The sequence below is a fragment of the Pelophylax lessonae genome, assembly GCF_965119305.1.
Source record: "Pelophylax lessonae genome assembly, chromosome: 1".
Taxonomy (NCBI): Eukaryota; Metazoa; Chordata; class Amphibia; order Anura; family Ranidae; genus Pelophylax; species Pelophylax lessonae.
This window is the reverse complement of record NC_138768.1, coordinates 124,805,435-124,825,341: the sequence shown is the minus strand read 5'-3', so window position 1 is coordinate 124,825,341 and position 19,907 is coordinate 124,805,435. Positions and strand designations below refer to the sequence as shown.

The window sequence follows — 19,907 nt, the reverse complement described above, 5'->3', positions numbered from 1 at the left end:
TAAGAGAGGGGGGAAGGGGAACGGAGTTCCTAACAGGTATCTGCAAATAGGGTGTACATTTCCCCTTGCTTACCTGAGAGGTGCCGATGCCAGAGCCGACTTCCACCGCCTGTGCGGTTACTATCGTGTCCATCGCTCTGTATGGTGATCCCAGCACTGCTGTTTCCACCTAACATCGGTCGCCCATATGTACTCACTGTTCGCGCCTTCGGAAACTGGAACGAGGGTTTCCGGCGCCCGCGGATGCCGTCACTGCGCCGGAAATGACACTGTCGCTTCCCGTGAGGCCAGAGTGGATACGCTGAGTTCCGCCCCCTCCGTTTTTGGCGCCAACTTCAAAATTTCTTCCGAAGTTAGCGGTTCCGGGTACACAGGACTCTGCTCCAAGGAACCAGCCGACCAACGGAGTGGACTCCCCAACGTTCCACCAGACAGCATCCGTAGTCCTGCCGAGAGGCTAGAAGAACAGGAGACAGCGGTCAGCCCCTATTGCGGCACTAAGGGGGTACCGCTATGGGCTGAGGAGATGCATCTTTCCAAGTCTTTCCAAGGACAGTCCAGGAGACCGGGAGCTTCAGTTCCAGGAACATGTTACCCCCTGTCCGGAGGAAACACTAAATACTGAAGGTGAGGACTAAGGCACCGCCTTTTATTTGAATTTTGGAATGTGTTTCCTGTCCCTGGGGGAGGAGCCTAAGGTCTCATGGGCTGTCCTGGAAGACGACTTTGAGAAAATTGCTTGTTGCCTGGCTGTGCAGGAATGGGGAACCTAGTCATCTGCGACCCCTACGGGGGCAGTGCTATAAATATTTTGTGTGTATATTTATATATATTATATATATATATCAAATAATACCAAGCACAACGCTACTACTGTATTATCGGTTTCAAAAACAGTTCCTACATGAATGTTCCCACACTCACTTGTAAAGAGACATTTCCATAACTGTATGTTACAGGCACACAATGTTGCAAAAGTGGTAATATTGCCACATTTTAAATGCTTTGTTCAAATATATTTTGGTAGCTTGCAGCCTCCATATTTCCTTCAGAACAAGATTCCTTTAAGCCCATTCCATCCTTTCTATGCAGCACTGTGCTGAGTACAAGCAGTCCACAATATTCAACTAGATTCCAAACAGATCCAGAGGACCCAAGTCATAAGAACATTGGATTAAAGAATTAAATTTGTAACAGAGGAAAAAAACAAAATGTAATAACCACAAAAGGACAGAGCTGGACCCGGTCTAGTCCCCTAGAATGAGACTACAATCACAATTTAGTGCATCTAGTACACAAATAATCCCTTTTTTTGCCCACCGTAACCAATCACATTCCAGGTAAAAATGAAGGTGGTGGCCAATGTCTTTGTGCCAAGGTCCAGGGATATAACTACAGGGGTTGCAATTTCAACCGGGCCCATGCTCCAGGGGGTCTGTGTGGCTCCCCTGTACACCTGGATAGGAGGGGCGGCGGGGGCAGCATGTAGAGAAATCACTGTCGTTTTTCCTCCTGTAGCTGCAGGAGGAAATTGGAGGAGATTGGTTCCTCTGTATGCTGCCCCCGCCACTCCTCCTATCCAGTTCACTTGTGTTCTGCTGTCTCTGGGCCCCTGTGTGTTCCCCGCCCCGCACTGTGTTCCCTCCCCTCTCCTGCCGGCTGCTGCAGGGGATGTGTCACAATAGAGAACCAGGAAGGGGTCAGTAAATATGTAATTTACCAGCTCCTTCCTTTTCTGAATGGACAGAGTCATAGTCAGTGACATTGTAAAAAAAATTAAATACAAATAATACAATTAAAATACCAAAAAATAAAAACTACTGACACCAGTGGGTGAACTTTCATGATCGCAAAGGTCACATTTGCAACCGGGCCCTGGCCTTTCACCAATGTGGGGTGGCCCCAAGATGGCAGGAAGGGGGCCCACTGCAGAACTTGCGAAAGGGTCCCGCTGCGGGAATGTAATAAAGGGCCCCGCAACGAGAGTAAATGGCCCCAGGATCAGTGGGAAGAGCCGCCCCAGGCTTGAAAGGAAGGGCCTTCATGGTTTCTTGCACCGGGGCCCTGAAGGTTCTAGTTACGCCTCTGCTAGGGTCTATACCAGGGATATGCAAACTGTGGCCCTCCAGATGTTGCGGAACTGCAAGTCCCATAAGGCATAGCAAGACTCTGATAGCAACAAGCATGACACCAAGAGGCAGAGGCATGATGGGATAGTTTTGCAACAGCTGGAGGGCCACAGTTTGCATATCCCTGGTCTATACTTTTCTGCAGTTTTATAGATCTGCTTCACAGTATAACAGAACAGGGAGTCTTTCCATTACATAGGAAGCTTTTTTTTTTTTCTTGCAGCACAACAATCCTGCAGCTCAGGACATCAGTTTTCTATTATAAAGTGACATATTCCTGCTGCACTCCATTACTCACCATCTAGAAAAGTCCATGTCACTTTGCCACTTAGTTTATATGGTGAAGGGGGGAGATTGGCGAGAATGGCCAGATTGTGAAATCAATCTGGATTTATATCATTGCAAATGGAAATATTTACTGCAAGGCATATAATGTAGTACAGATGTATGGAAGGACACTTTTAATCAGAATTATAAAAGCAATAGAGCAACCATCCGCCCATAATTTGGCAGATGCCAAAAGGTGACATCACCTGCCAGTTCCCTTTGTCTCTCAGGGACTCAGGTAACGAGATCCTTTTTTTTTTTTTTTTTGAACATTTATACTTATTGAAAAATTTAAATGTATTAGGTACCAAACATAGCCTTTGGGCAATCCCTGACTAATACATAAAACGACTAATACCTCCTATTCTAGAACCGCCCACCCCCACCAAAAAAAAAAAAAAAGGGGGGGGATGAAACACACCTACCATACACCTCCAAGGTCTGTTTAAAAGCCCAACTTCAGGCTGGTCAAAACAATTTAATGTGGGTGCACCCCACGTCAGCATGAAAATAATGCTGGTTTTGTCTATCTTGAATCTAATATAGAGAAATCCCCCATTCTACAGCCCTGCAGGCTTCCAGCTTATGTATTTATTACAGGTACTTATATGGCGGCATCAATTTATGCAGAGCTTTACACACACACGATATATATATAATTTTTCACACACGCATATATATCGGTCACAGAATACCAGCATCGGTACTGCCTGGAGGACCTGAGGGCTGTACAGGGGGACCAAGGAGCCTAGAGGAGAGAAGGAGCAGAGGGTAACACCGGGGAGAGAGGAGGGCAGTGAGTATCAGAGGGGCTGAGCGGGTAACAGAGGAGGAGAGGAAAATAGAGTGGTAAAGAGGGTAGTAGGGTAGCATAGGGGTGCAGTGATTGGGGCCGCGGTGGGGAACATGTAGAGGCAGTATTAGGGACAGGTGGGGGAGAAGAGGTACCGGGGGCTCCTACTGGGGTCACATAGCACCCTCTGAAGGTATTGACCCGGGGCTCTCTGTCCCCATCCCATTTTCAGTACCGGGACAGCGGTTCGGAGGGTGTCACGTGGCCCCAGCCCATCAGAGGTGATCGGTAGTACCGGCGTCACCAGCATTACCCGGAGTGACGGGCAAAGCTGCACGATTAATCGTATGAAAATCGCGATCTCGATTCACCCCACCTGACGATCTGAACCTGACATATACTCGATTCTTTGCATAGCTGCAGAGAGAACAGCTGTTCAACAAACGCCTATCAGCATTGAGTCTCCCAGTAACTATAAACAAAATGATTACATTGTATCTTTTCCTTCTCTCTGCCAGGGAGAAAGGAAGTTTAACCTCTTAAAGACTGGACCTTTTTCTGACACTTGTTGCCTGCAAGTTAAAATCATTTTTTTTTGCTAGAAAAGTACTTAGAACCCCCAAACATTTTATATATTTTTTTAGCAGAGACCCTACAGAATAAAATGGCAATTTTTGTAATATTTTATGTCACACTGTATTTGCGCAGCAGTCTTTCAAACGCAATTAATAGACTTTAATGAATAAAAAAAAAAAAAAAAACGTAACAGTAAAGTTATCCCAATTTTTTTTTGTTACACAGAGAATCGTGATCTTTATTCCAAGCTAAAAAATCGTGATTCTCATTTTGGCCAGAATCATGCAGCTCTACTTGCACGACAGATTCTTTTCGGCCGAAAGCGCGCTGTCGGCTGTCGGAAGCATCATACTAACAAGCCGAAAATCGGCCGATCGGTCGTCGGCCGAATCTTTTCGGCCGACAATCTGCACGTGTGTACGGGGCATTAGGCCCTAGGCCTCATGCACACTGGACGTTCTCAAAACATCAGTAGAAAGCTGAAGCAGATTTTTTTTTTTTTTTTTTTTAGCTTTTTTTGCAGTAGCATTTTTCAGCTTTTTTTTTAGCTGTAGCGTTATTTTAATAAAATGAATCCCACAAAAGCTTATGGCTCAAAAATGTCCAGTGTGCCTGAGGCCTTAGTGCCGGTTCACACTGTTCCGACTACCGGAGTAGCGGACCGTGCTGTGCAATTGGAACCGTTCTAATAGGAACGACTCAAGTCGCTCCGACTTAGAAAAAGGTTCCTGCACCTTTTTTTTGCAAAGTCGGAGCGACTTGCATTGACTTCCATTATGTGAAGTCGTTGCAAGCCGCGCCGAAGTCGCGGTGCACGGGCGACGGCATTAGTCGCCCGAAGTCGTGTCGCCCTAGTGCCTAGTGTGAACCGACACTTAATGTATTAGGATGTTCTAGCAGATTTAGATGGACTTGACTAACACTGCCCTCCCCACAGACTGACAATGCTGTTGTCCAATGGTGTCTCCATTGCTCCTCCATTCAGAATGTAGACACCCTTAGACAGAAAGTGTTGCTGGCCAGAACAGCTGGCGGGAAAAAAAAAAAAAAAAACCAACAACAACAACACAAACACCCCCCCCCCCCCCCCCCCAAGAACAGAAAAATGAATACAGCCAGAAAAAGATTGGGAAGCTAGAATATATTATATTTTTGATTTTGAGTTTAATACCACTTTAATGATTCTATAGCTGCATTAAAAAGTGTATCTATGGTCAAAATGTAAAATCATCGTCCACAATTAATTTAAAAAATTTCCAATCAACTCCTAGTAATCTGAATGACCTTAATGTTTGTAAACTTACTTTGTGAAGATCCCCACACATTTACTTCCTGGAAATCTGTGACACGTAGTCATTATGCCCTGTGAGTAGGCACTGCTGTGCCACACATTTCACAGAGCCTGCCTTCTGAACTACAGGAGGTGGCTAAGAGGAGGAGTTTCGGGAAGAGGCAGGGTCAGTACAGGAATCACTGCTTGCAGGCAGCATGGTACCATGGGATATGTAGTCCATAGAAATTGACAGCAGAGGAGAAGCTGCAAAGCATACAGAGACCCCAGAAGACGTGGAAAGAGACAGCCAACAGACAGGCAGAACTCACAACATAAAAGGAGTATATTTAAATAGGCTTATATATTGGAGTATCAAAAATAACTATTGCTTGAATTGTTGGTATAATGCTTAGGTTAAAAATTTGGCTTTAAGAAATTAAAAGTGATTGTAAAGTCTTTTTTTTTTTTTATAACTTGCCTCCTCTGTGCAGTTGGTCCTCGTTGCTGCTCCTGACACCTCCCTCCTATCAAATGCCCCCACAGCAAACAGCTTGCTATGGGGGCATCCGAGCCGAGCTGCAGCCCCATGTGTCCATTCAGATACAGAGCTGCCGTTCGGCCCGCCCTCTCTCTCTCCTGATTGGCTCACTGACTGACAACCGCAGGAGCCAACGGTGCCGCAGCTGTATCTCAGCTAATCAGAAGGGGGAGCCCCGGACGACCGAGGGACATCACTGGACAGAGAGAGGCTCAGGTAAGTATTAGGGGGGCTGCTTCACACAAGGCTTTGAATCCTAATGCATAGAGTGCATTAAGATAAATAAACCCTTGTCTTTACAACTCCTTTAACCACTTCTGGACCAGAAGGTTTTCCCCCTTAATTAGCAGGCCATATTTTGCGATTCTGCACTGCATTACTTTAACGGACAATTGTGCGGTCGTGCGATGATGTACCTAAATAAAATTGATGTCCTTTTTTCCCCCACAAATAGAGCTTTCTGGTGGTATTTGATCACCTGTGCAATTTTTATTATCCGCGCTATAAACAAAAAGAGTGACAATTCTAAAAAAAAAAAAAAAAAAAAAAATATATAATAATATTTTTCACATTTTGCTATATAACATTCACAAAAAAAAAAAAAAAAAAAATTCAACATATTAAAATCTAAATATTTTAACATTTTAGGCCAATTTGATTTCTGCTACATATTTTTGGTAAAAAAAAAAAAAAAAGTCGCAATAAGCGTCTTTTGATTGGTTTGCGCAAATATTATTCCATCTATTAACTACTGGAAATATTTATGTCATTTTTATTGTTTTTTTTTTTTTTTTTTTACTAGTTATGGCAGCGATCTGCGATTTTTTTGCGGGATTGCGGCAGACATATCGGACCCCTGACTGACATTTTTGACGGGACCAGTGACATTACTACAGTAACCAGTGCTAAAAATATGCACTGTTACTGTAATAACCCCTTCCCTGCCAGTGTCATTAACAGTGTGGGTGATCAAGCAGTTAAATGTGAGCCTAGGGGAGTGATTCTAACTGTGGGGGGCGTGGCTTGTGAAATGACCATATAGACCTGTATTCCTATATAGAAGGATCACATGAGCTCTATGATCATTCCAGGGAGAGCGGTCAGCTGTGTTTAAAACAGCTAACCGTTCTCTCTCAGCTGGGAACGATCGCGGGTGTCAGGCGATTTCAGCGGGGAGCGATCGCGGGTGTCAGGCAGCAATCGCCTGCCCGCTGCATCTGCTCGCCCCCTAGCCTCCTGCCCAGGAGCGGCTGCCTGCCGCAGTATAACTGCGGCGGGCGGTTGTAAAGTGGTTATAATTTTCAATATTGTTAATGTTCCCTGGAGTGGGGCTTTATTTCTGCAGCTTTTATTAAGGGACGGCACAGGTATGCCATTCTTTCAGAGCGCATGCACCAGTGACATCACCGGCTGCATGCAGTGTGTCTATGGCCGCCGCGTGAAGTTTAGGAGATATCCGCAGTACCTACAGGTAAGTCTTATTATAGGCTTACCTGTAGGTACAGGTGCAAAAAAATAGTTTACTTCCACTTTAAAAGATAATCTCTGGGCAAAAATTACTTTTTTTTAGTTCTGGTAACTTGAGAAGTGTTAGACCCCTATCAAGTGCTTATTGCTGTCACTTACTGTTATAGGGTGGCAACCTTCTATCCCAGTCTCCCAGTGCTCCTGTATTGCCACTCACACTTTTCCCCCAATAAATACAACCTATGGCCATACCCAGGGCCGTCTTTAACACAGGGCAGAAGGGACAGCTGCCCTGGGCCCAGTCATTGTTGTGGGGCCCAAGGCAGCTTCCCCTTGAGTTCGCACTGCCTGCAAATAATTGATAAGTGGCTTTGGGAGGGCCCATTAAATGTTTGCCCAGGGTCCAATCAATATTAAAGACAGCCTTGGCCATACCAATGCACATTACACTGTTGTCACCATCAGGAAACCTGCCCTGTGAAATGCCATGCAGCAGTTGCTGGGGTGCATCATCATGTGTGTAGGAAGTGGCGAAAGGAGGCTGCAAGAGAAACACAATTTGTATTCTTACTTGAACCTTGGTGTGATTTTTTTTGCAGATCTGTGCAGTTATCCAGTGTGACACTGTTCCTGTAATTAAGACTGGTCACTGCTGCTCGCTCTCCTTGTACAGGGTGACTGCTGGTCTCCGCCCCCCTCCTGCAGTTTCCTGCAGGCAGCCTATAGTGGGTGGAGCCTGCTGGGCCCCTCCCACAGCTTTGTATGTGCTGCACAGTGGCGATGTCAAAGCTACTTTTACAAGGTAATAACTAGGTTTGCAAAGGCAGTTGGTGCACACAAAGGAGTCATGTCTGTTGTGGCTACTGTACAATATATTTAAGTTGTTGTTTCTCAGCCAAAATGTTATTCCTTTCTAGCCTTGAATAGAGTAGAAAAAGGTTAAGACTCCTTTTGTTTGTTTATCTCCCACTTAGATTTCCCCTCACTTCTGCTTCTAAAGACAACAGCTAGTGAGAGGAAATCTCATCTTTGACAGTGGTCACTGAAACAGCTGTCCCACTATGGGTTTTCCTGCGTCCCCCAAATGAAGAGTGAACCTCACCCACAGGGGGACCAGACATTGATAAAAACCTGGCAGAGGTTCAAACCCCTTTCCCGGCTACCACAACCAGAAAATGTTTTGGAGGACATTCCACTTCTAACAGCTCAGATATTACATCAGTGAGGATATATAGAAGCTAAGCACAGCTAATATACCGTATAACACAAGTAATGGGCTTCTAGTGAAAACCTAATGCTTTGTGGTAAGCGTGAGTACACAGCGCTCTCACAAATGGTCCCACCAGCATCAGTAGTCCCATTACATTCACATGTACTACAACAACAAAGCAAAGAATTCTGGGATGAGTCATCCTGAGATCACCAGTTACCTTACAGAATGCTAAGAGATACACGATATCAGCTTGGCACAGCTCGGTGCCAGGACCAGAGCACAGGTGCCACCCTGTATATCCAAGGCGATGGGGGGGGGGGGGGGGAGAACTTAATTGAAATGTGACACACTGACATTTCATTAAGTTCCTAATAATAATAATAATAATAATAATAATAATAATAATAATAAAGCAGTGCGATGCGCCGTGAGCCCACTGCAATGCACCGCACACTACACTGTAATGCAGCGGCTGGTGTGAGTAGACCTCAAGGGCTCCGTGGTGTGCTGTGAAGAGAGGTGCCAATATGTCATAAATATCACATTGTGCGTTTTCTTTTTTTCCAACTTAATTCAACCCCTGTTCACATTGGAGTGACTTGTCATGCGACTTAACAGGTCAAAACGCATGACAAATCGCACCATATTACCGGCAATCGCACTGTTCTAATTGGTGCGAAGCCGACTGAGCTGCAGCATCGATTTGAAAATGTAGTTATTGTACTACTTTTGGTGATTTTGGGTGTCACTTGCACAGACATCTATGCACGATGCCACACAGATGTCGTCAAAGTTGCACCCAAAGTCGCACTGACATGCGGCTTTGAAATCGTGCGATTTCAGATGGTGTCACACAATTTTAAAGCCGCAGTCAATGTGAACAAGGGCTAAAAGTAACGTTTCAATAAAGCTGAATTCTACGTATGCGTATTTTTGCATAGTTGGTCTAGCTTGGATCAATGCAAGTATGCATGTCCTATACCGAGACAATCCCTGGAAATCAGTATACACCGGTACTACAGTCAGGGCCGTTGTTCCGTGAGAATTACCTACCCTGTGAGAATTACCTACCCCTCGTCACTTCCGGCCAGAAGCATCTGAGCAGCGCAGCAGTGCGCATGCTCAGAGCGCCGGATACCTAATGGCAGAACAGAGGAGCTTACTAGTGCGCATGCGCACTAGTATAAAACGATCACGGTGTACCGTGAAAAAAACCTACCGACGCGGCACTTACCTAAAACAGCTGTGCTGACATACGAGTCATCCCCGCACCTGTCCCGGTCACTTCCCTGCTCTCGGCAAGTAAATATAAAAGCGGCTTTCGGCTCAGTGATTTATGTTTTCATACAGCCGCCGCCGCTTTTATATTTACTATCCGAGAGCAGGGAAGTGATCGGGACAGGAGCGGAGATCACTCGTATTTCAGCACAGCTGTTTTAATGTAACCGCTGCATTACATACAGTGCGGAGTACCGGAAGTGACGAGGGGTAGGTTTTTCTCACGGGTAGGTAATTCTCACGGAACACCGTCTTTAATATTGATTGGACCCTAGGCAAACATTTTCTTGGGCCCTCCCAAATGCACTTATCAACTGTTTGCAGGAAGTGCAGGCTCAAGAGGCAGCTGCTTTGGGCCCCACAACAATGACTGGGCCCGGGGCAGCTGCCCCTTTTGCCCTGTGGTAAAGACAGCCCTGACTACAGTGATGCTGTTTAGTGAATACAGAAGTCACTCGCTTTGCTCTCGATAAATGCAAAGCGTTCCCTGACTGGACAAGGTGGAGAACGTTGGCGCAAAACAAAATAGTGCGATTTGCTGCAGCCTTCACTAAAACGTGAAAGTGTATACAAAATAAATCTCTAAGTAGCTGCGCTAACCAATACGTAAATAATTAATGCTCAAATCAACATAAGCACAAATATTCAAACACCACCAGTAGTGCCGGTTCACACTGTTCCCACTTGTCAGGCGACTTGGTTGCCTGACAAGTAGCGGTCCATGCTGTGCAATGGAACCGTTCTAATAGGAGCGACTCAAGTCGCTCCAACTTAGAAAAAGGTTCCTGCACCTTTTTTTTGCAAAGTCAGAGCGACTTGCATTGACTTCCATTATGTGAAGTCGTTGCAAGCCGCGCCGAAGTCGCAGTGCACGGGCGATGGCATTAGTCGCCCGAAGTCGTGTCGAATCAGTGTGAACCGACACGTAATGTGTAGCAAACCAAAAAAATAGGGTTATCAAAATAAAATTTCCATTAACAAATCTATTCCGTGCCTGTAGTGATATCTTGCATATAACCACTCATATGGTCATAAGCTTCCCGATGACGCGAAACGCGTTTAGGCTAGTGGAGAGACACTGACGCTACTTCCGGTTTCCGACCCGCACTAAAAACGAGGCTTGGTACGCCCGCCGGCGCCATCGGTCAGAGCGGTGGCTAAACAGGCCTAGCGGATTGCTGGATAAACTTAGTGCCAGTCTAATGCCACTTGTGCACCTGAGTTTAACTTTTTATTTATTTTTTTTTATAATTAAATCAATTTGGAGGTTGCACAATGATGGCTATTTATTTATCCGATTACATGAGTGGGGAGCTTGTTGAAGTGACTGTAAAATCCGATGGAACATCGTTGTATAAACCTGGGACCACAGGAAAGATCCAAACAGGGGATTAAAGAGCCACCACCAGGCTCTTACTACTCTGCCATTTGGGGAGTGTGAGTTTTGGAAGGTGTAAATATTGGCACAATCTGGGTGAATTACCATATGAGCAATTATATGCAAGGTATCATTACTTGCACGGAATAGATTTGTTCATGGACATTTTTATTTTGATAACACTATTCATTTTTGGTTTGCTACACATCACTAATGGTGTTGAATATTTATGGTTTCAATATTTGTGTTTATGTTGATTTGAGCACTAATAATTTAAGTATTGGTTAGCGCAGCTACATATAGATTTATTTTTTATTGGCCTATAATAGAGTACTGCTGCGTTCAGTTTGGTAAACAGCCTTAGGCCCCTTTCACACGGGCTTTCCGATCCGGTCCGCCTGTCTTTTTCAGGCTCGGTTCAAACTTGTGCGATGCGGGAAGGCTGTGAATTTGCATGCAGCTTGTTCCCGCATCGCATCCGCACATCTGGCAGTTCACACTGCCATATGCGATACGCAGGGGGTGTCAATTAAATGTTAACGACACCCCCAGTTTGATCACAGTGCGATCCGACAGTTCGCACAGGATCGAATCGCACAAGTGTGAACCACTGTGCGATCCGATCCTGATGCGGCTGAAAAAAAAGGGTCCTGTGCATCTTTGGTGTGGATACAATGCGAATTCAGCCATACAAAGTGTATGGATGAATTCGCATCTGCACATGAGATTGCATGTAATGAAGGAGCAGTGCGCTCTGAATTACATGCGACCTCCGCAGCCGCAATAATGTGAACCGGCACTCAGGCTGACCGGATCGGATGCTCCATGCAGCCCTATGGAGCTGACACTCGCTGATATCTGATACAATCCGGTCCGTGAAATCCGGACGGATGGAAACCCCATTTTTCATCCGTCTGGCAGATTGGATCGGATGAGAACGGACAGGCGGTCCGTTCTCATCCGATCTCCCCATAGAGGAGAGAGGGGATCTGACAGCTCCGTCTCTGCACACAGAGCTGTCATCAGCCTGCTCAGAGGAGATTGATCCCCCGCTGAGCAGAACAAACTCTGTCAGGTGCACTGCCTGTGTAAAAAGAGCCATACTCTGTACTAATCTGAACGCAGTGCCTTTTACAGCCATGTGCATAAGGGGCTGTTCATACTTTCAGTGCCAGTTTCCCGCACCACATTTAAATTGCACAGCCCTTAAGATCTGCAGCGGGTACCAGTGCAAACTCAGGATACCCCAAGTGCAGGTCAGAAATGCAGTGCGTGCACCCGATCGCACTGTACAATTGTACCATGTGATCTGGTTGCAGTGCGTTTCCAAAAGTAATGCATGCACTGCGTTTTGTGCGGTGCAGTGCAATTTCAACCCATTCAAAATTAATGGGCTAGAACCGCACTGTATAGAACTGCATGTGAATCCCACAGGAACACATAGTGTGAGCCAGTGCGATTCACATGCAGTTCCGAGTGTTAATGGGTCTGAGCCATAAGCCTTTACTGAATGAGGCTGTTAAGGAACAATCTGATTTTTCTTTAAAAAGTTTTCTCACACTGGATTTGATTTTTGCAGACTATAAATAATCATAGTAGATAAAGTCTACGAAGAAAAAAAAAATCCTCAGAAGCAAATGCCTGAGCTAGACAGCATGCCGGTAACCATGGCAGCAATCGGGAAGCCGACATCCTTTTCATTACTGCACATGCACCTAGAGAAAAGAATAGCCTGCCTATCCAAATGTAGATGTGTAGACCTATGGAAGCTGGGATTGTGTGCACTGCACAGGGGGACAATGGCTACCCAACCGTTGCTATGGTTACCAAAACGCTGCCTGAATGGGCCAGATAGAACTGCATCTGTGGCCTGTTTTTTTTTTTTTTTTTTTTCCCGTAGACTAATGTTTTGAGATGGACTGGGGGGGGGGGGGGATAATTACATTTTATTAACAGAAATTGCACTTCGTTAAACGATAGCAGGTAACATATTACAGGCTTCAACCAAAAACCATCCCAGAACAAGACAAGTAGTGAATATTCACAAAATGTATTATTTTGTTGCCTTTAAGCTTGCCACTTCTGCATGCAGCGTTGGGGTCCTTGGGTAGCATCCTGGATGGGATTCAATCTGCATGGGGTTTGCATGCTCACCCTATGCCTGAGTGGATTTCCTCTGGATACCGCCTCCAAAGACGCACTACTTTGGTCCTATTATGTGTGCATGTATGGAAGATAGCAACTTTAGGCTGTAAGCTCCTGAGGCTCCATTCACACCTGAGCGGATCGTTTGCAGACTTTTTTGGGGGCGTTTTCTGCAGGTGTTTGGTGGCAGGCATTGACATGTAACAAAAACGCTTGTAATCTGCCAAAAAAAAGAAGCTCATGTACTTTTTTTGGGGTTTCAGGCGACAAAACGCTCATATGTGAACAGGGGCCATTGAAATGAATGGGATTTTGCTTGTTGGATATTTTGAGGCTTCAGAGATGAGTGCTTTAAGAGCAAAAGCTCAGGTTTGAACAGGGCCTGAGGGCAGGGACTCATCCAATGTACAAAATATAATATACATGCCTGTAATAAATCATTAGGAATGGAGCTCTTCTGGAAGAGTATACCAATCCAACATAGACTACCACAGCTAGAAAGAAATCATGAATGCTTTTAAAATCTTCAATGTGTTGCTGAGCACAATACTCCGTTCTCAAGCTGAAGGACACTGCTGTCCTCCCCTAGGAGGCTGGGTGGTCTGTCTGAAGATACAATCAACTCCCCCCCCCCCCCCCCCTATCTACCAGCCCTAGTACTCATCCCCAATGCAATAACAGTACACCCCAGTACACAGCTGCAGGCCAACCACCGATCCCCCCCTTCCCTGAGACTTCAAACATGGAGTGTCATTGATTATGCTTTATGAAGTTACTGATTAGGGGGGGGGGGGGGGGGGGGGATAAAACACACTTCCACTGTCATCAAAGAACACGTGAGGCCACCCTACTGCCCCCTATGGACAGAAAGCAGAACACAGCTGCCTTAGGAAGAGCACTACTAGAAAGGCACTTATACTACTTTTCCTAGACGCTGGAAGGAATGAGGTTATTGCATGATATCACACCTAATAGATACAGCAAATGCAATACACACACAGCAACACGGGGAGTTCTAAAAACTTGAGCAAAAATTTATATATATATAAAAAAAGACAAGCGATGCAACATTCAGGTTTCATCTAGTACTACTGTAACAATGTGACTATTTCAGCTCCAGCTTGCATCAATGGACCCAGAACACTGCTACAGGATGGAAAAAAAATAAAACAAAAACTCATCTGTGTATATATATATATATACACACACACACACACACACACACACACACACAAAGGGTTTAAAAAAATAAAATAAAATAAATAAATGCTAAAACTTCCAAAAACTGATATAATATAGTATAATATTGATAAATAAAAAGTATAAATAGAAAGCTTCCAAAAACACATCTTTGTAAACACATTATTACGAGAATAAAAGTTTTAACAACTGATCTGCATAAATATAAAATATAAAGACATTTTTACAATAAGAGACTAAAACTTGCAAAACTCATGTGTTTATAATACAGTATATATTTCTATACAATATAAATGTATAAAATAAGCGGCTACAACTTTACTCATTTGGGTAAATAAATAGAAATAAATGTAGAACATAAACACATTTATATATAAAAGGGTAAAACTTCCAAAACGAATCCTCAAAGAACACATGGGGGGAATTGGGGGTGCAATCACGTGATTCAGACCCCCCCACCAAAAAAAAAGAGCCCAGTACAATGAAATACTCAGGTTAACGCTTTATTGGCAGGCTGTCTGCCTAGGATAGCCCCCCTCTCATTGATGAGTGCTGGGTCCCGCAGGCATGCAGAGAGTACAGGGATGAGGAAAGGGATCCATTGATCAGAATAAAGCGGAGCTCACACTCACCCCAGGGATGGATGTATCCAGCGATCAGAGCGGACTGGGCTCTCCTCTCTCCCCGGTATACGGAGCTCCCTCCTCCCCGGCTCTCATTCAACGTGCACTGAAAGACCCAGCAGCAGCCAGACGCCAGGGCAGCCTATCCCCGCCCCGTGATGTCACCGGGCCCGCCCCCTCCAGACTGGCAGTCAGACGGTCCCTGGCGGATTGGGGAGAACGGAGATCCCTGAGCTCAGGGGGAGACCTCTGTACACTGCATGGAGGGAGATGACAGCTTAGGGGGAGTCCTCTGTACACTGCATGGAGGGAGATCACAGCTCAGGGGGAGTCCTCTGTACACTGCATGGAGGGAGATCACAGCACAGGGGGGAGACCTCTGTAAATTGCATGGAGGGAGATCACAGCTCAGGGGGGGAGACCTCTGCACATTGCATGGAGGGAGATCACAGCTCAGGGGGAGACCTCTGTACATTGCATGGAGGGAGATCACAGCTCAGGGGGAGACCTCTGTACACTGCATGGAGGGAGATCACAGCTCAGGGGGGGGGGGGGGGGAGACCTCTGTACATTGCATGGAGGGAGATCACAGCTCAGGGGGAGACCTCTGTACACTGCATGGAGGGAGATCACAGCTCAGGGGGGAGACCTCTGTACACTGCATGGAGGGAAATCACAGCTCAGGGGGAGACCTCTGTACATTGCATGGAGGGAGATCACAGCTCAGGGGGAGACCTCTGTACATTGCATGGAGGGAGATCACAGCTCAGGGGGAGATCTCTGTACACTGCATGGAGTGAGATCACAGCTCAGGGGGAGTCCTCTGTATACTGCATGGAGGGAGATCACAGCTCAGGGGGAGTACTCTGTATACTGCATGGAGGGAGATCACAGCTCAGGGGGAGTCCTCTGTACACTGCATGGAGGGAGATCACAGCTCAGGGGGGAGACCTCTGTACACTGCATGGAGGGAGATCACAGCTCAGGGGGAGTCCTCTGTATACTGCATGGAGGGAGATCACAGCTCAGGGGGAGTCCTCTGTATACTGCATGGAGGGAGTTCACAGCTCAGGGGGAGACCTCTGTACATTGCATGGAGGGAGATCACAGCTCAGGGGGAGACCTCTGTACATTGCATGGAGGGAGATCACAGCTCAGGGGGGAGATCTCTGTACACTGCATGGAGTGAGATCACAGCTCAGGGGGAGTCCTCTGTACAATGCATGGAGGGAGATCACAGCTCAGGGGGAGACTTCTGTACACTGCATGGAGGGAGATCACAGCTCAGGGGGAGACCTCTGTACACTGCATGGAGGGAGATCACAGCTCAGAGGGAGACCTCTGTACACTGCATAGAGGGAGATCACAGCTCAGGGGGGGACCTCTGTACACTGCATGGAGGGAGATCACAGCTCAGGGGGAGACCTCTGTACACTGCATGGAGAGAGATCACAGCTAGGGGGAGTCCTCTGTACACTGCATGGAGGGAGATCACAGCTCAGGGGGAAACCTCTGTACACTGCATGGAGGGAGATCACAGCTCAGGGGGAGTCCTCTGTACACTGCATGGAGGGAGATCACAGCTCAGGGGGAAACCTCTGTACACTGCATGGAGGGAGATCCCTGAGCTCAGGGGGGAGACCTCTGTACACTGCATGGAGGGAGATCACAGCTCAGGGGGGAGACCTCTGTACACTGCATGGAGGGAGATCACAGCTCAGGGGGAGTCCTCTGTACACTGCATGGAGGGAGATCACAGCTCAGGGGGAAACCTCTGTACACTGCATGGAGGGAGATCCCTGAGCTCAGGGGGGAGACCTCTGTACACTGCATGGAGGGAGATCACAGCTCAGGGGGAAACCTCTGTACACTGCATGGAGGGAGATCACAACTCAGGGGAGACCTCTGTACACTGCATGGAGGGAGATCACAGCTCAGGGGGAAACCTCTGTACACTGCATGGAGGGAGATCACAGCTCAGGGGGAGACCTCTGTACACTGCATGGAGGGAGATCACAGCTCAGGGGGAGACCTCTGTACACTGCATGGAGAGATATCACAGCTCAGGGGGGAGACCTCTGTACATTGCATGGAGGGAGATCCCTGAGCTCAGGGGGGAGACCTCTGTACACTGCATGGAGGGAGATCACAGCTCAGGGGAGACCTCTGTACACTGCATGGAGGGAGATCACAGCTCAGGGGGAAACCTCTGTACACTGCATGGAGAGAGATCACAGCTCAGGGGGAGGCCTCTGTACACTGCATGGAGGGAGATCACAGCTCAGGGGGAGACCTCTGTACACTGCATGGAGGGAGATCACAGCTCAGGGGGAGACCTCTGTACACTGCATGGAGGGAGATCACAGCTCAGGGGGAGACCTCTGTACACTGCATTGAGGGAGATCACAGCTCAGGGGGAGACCTCTGTACACTGCATGGAGGGAGATCACAGCTCAGGGGGAGTCCTCTGTACATTGCATGGAGGGAGATCACAGCTCAGGGGGAGACCTCTGTACATTGCATGGAGGGAGATCACAGCTCAGGGGGAGACCTCTGTATACTGCATGGAGGGAGATCACAGCTCAGGGGGAGATCTCTGTACACTGCATGGAGGGAGATCACAGCTCAGGGGGAGTCCTCTGTACACTGCATGGAGGGAGATCACAGCTCAGGGGGAGATCTCTGTACACTGCATGGAGGGAGATCACAGCTCAGGGGGAGTCCTCTGTATACTGCATGGAGGGAGATCACAGCTCAGGGGGAGTCCTCTGTATACTGCATGGAGGGAAATCACAGCTCAGGGGGAGACCTCTGTACACTGCATGGAGGGAGATCACAGCTCAGGGGGGAGTCCTCTGTACACTGCATGGAGGGAGATCACAGCTCAGGGGGAGTCCTCTGTATACTGCATGGAGGGAGATCACAGCTCAGGGGGAGTCCTCTGTATACTGCATGGAGGGAGTTCACAGCTCAGGGGGAGACCTCTGTACATTGCATGGAGGGAGATCACAGCTCAGGGGGAGACCTCTGTACATTGCATGGAGGGAGATCACAGCTCAGGGGGAGATCTCTGTACACTGCATGGAGGGAGATCACAGCTCAGGGGGAGACCTCTGTACACTGCATGGAGGGAGATCACAGCTCAGGGGGAGTCCTCTGTACAATGCATGGAGGGAGATCACAGCTCAGGGGGAGACCTCTGTACACTGCATGGAGGGAGATCACAGCTCAGGGGGAGACCTCTGTACACTGCATGGAGGGAGATCACAGCTCAGAGGGAGACCTCTGTACACTGCATGGAGGGAGATCACAGCTCAGGGGGGGACCTCTGTACACTGCATGGAGGGAGATCACAGCTCAGGGGGAGACCTCTGTACACTGCATGGAGGGAGATCACAGCTGGGGGGAGTCCTCTGTACACTGCATGGAGGGAGATCACAGCTCAGGGGGAAACCTCTGTACACTGCATGGAGGGAGATCACAGCTCAGGGGGAGTCCTCTGTACACTGCATGGAGGGAGATCACAGCTCAGGGGGAAACCTCTGTACACTGCATGGAGGGAGATCCCTGAGCTCAGGGGGGAGACCTCTGTACACTGCATGGAGGGAGATCACAGCTCAGGGGGGAGACCTCTGTACACTGCATGGAGGGAGATCACAGCTCAGGGGGAGTCCTCTGTACACTGCATGGAGGGAGATCACAGCTCAGGGGGAGACCTCTGTACACTGCATGGAGGGAGATCACAGCTCAGGGGGAGTCCTCTGTACACTGCATGGAGGGAGATCACAGCTCAGGGGGAGTCCTCTGTACACTGCATGGAGGGAGATCACAGCACAGGGGGAGTTCTCTGTAAATTGCATGGAGGGAGATCACATCTCAGGGGGGGAGACCTCTGCACATTGCATGGAGGGAGATCACAGCTCAGGGGGAGACCTCTGTACACTGCATGGAGGGAGATCACAGCTCAGGGGGGGGGGAGACCTCTGTACATTGCATGGAGGGAGATCACAGCTCAGGGGGAGACCTCTGTACACTGCATGGAGGGAGATCACAGCTCAGGGGGGGGGGGGGGGAGACCTCTGTACATTGCATGGAGGGAGATCACAGCTCAGGGGGAGACCTCTGTACACTGCATGGAGGGAGATCACAGCTCAGGGGGGGAGACCTCTGTACACTGCATGGAGGGAAATCACAGCTCAGGGGGAGACCTCTGTACATTGCATGGAGGGAGATCACAGCTCAGGGGGAGACCTCTGTACATTGCATGGAGGGAGATCACAGCTCAGGGGGAGATCTCTGTACACTGCATGGAGTGAGATCACAGCTCAGGGGGAGTCCTCTGTATACTGCATGGAGGGAGATCACAGCTCAGGGGGAGTACTCTGTATACTGCATGGAGGGAGATCACAGCTCAGGGGGAGTCCTCTGTACACTGCATGGAGGGAGATCACAGCTCAGGGGGGAGACCTCTGTACACTGCATGGAGGGAGATCACAGCTCAGGGGGAGTCCTCTGTATACTGCATGGAGGGAGTTCACAGCTCAGTGGGAGACCTCTGTACATTGCATGGAGGGAGATCACAGCTCAGGGGGAGACCTCTGTACATTGCATGGAGGGAGATCACAGCTCAGGGGGGAGATCTCTGTACACTGCATGGAGTGAGATCACAGCTCAGGGGGAGTCCTCTGTACAATGCATGGAGGGAGATCACAGCTCAGGGGGAGACTTCTGTACACTGCATGGAGGGAGAACAGCTCAGGGGGAGACCTCTGTACACTGCATGGAGGGAGATCACAGCTCAGAGGGAGACCTCTGTACACTGCATAGAGGGAGATCACAGCTCAGGGGGGGACCTCTGTACACTGTATGGAGGGAGATCACAGCTCAGGGGGAGACCTCTGTACACTGCATGGAGGGAGATCACAGCTAGGGGGAGTCCTCTGTACACTGCATGGAGGGAGATCACA

General features: G+C 47.9%; 1 protein-coding gene across 1 annotated transcript in view; it reads right to left on the bottom strand.

Annotated features, from left to right (window-relative positions):
- LHFPL2 (LHFPL tetraspan subfamily member 2) overlaps positions 1-15,027 on the bottom strand; it is a 206,386-nt gene extending 191,359 nt beyond the window's left edge. Inside the window, exon 1 of the mRNA XM_082242506.1 lies at positions 14,950-15,027. The gene's annotated coding sequence lies outside the window, so the exon portion shown is untranslated. The remainder of the gene's footprint in view (positions 1-14,949) is intronic.
- Positions 15,028-19,907: the final 4,880 nt, after the last annotated feature.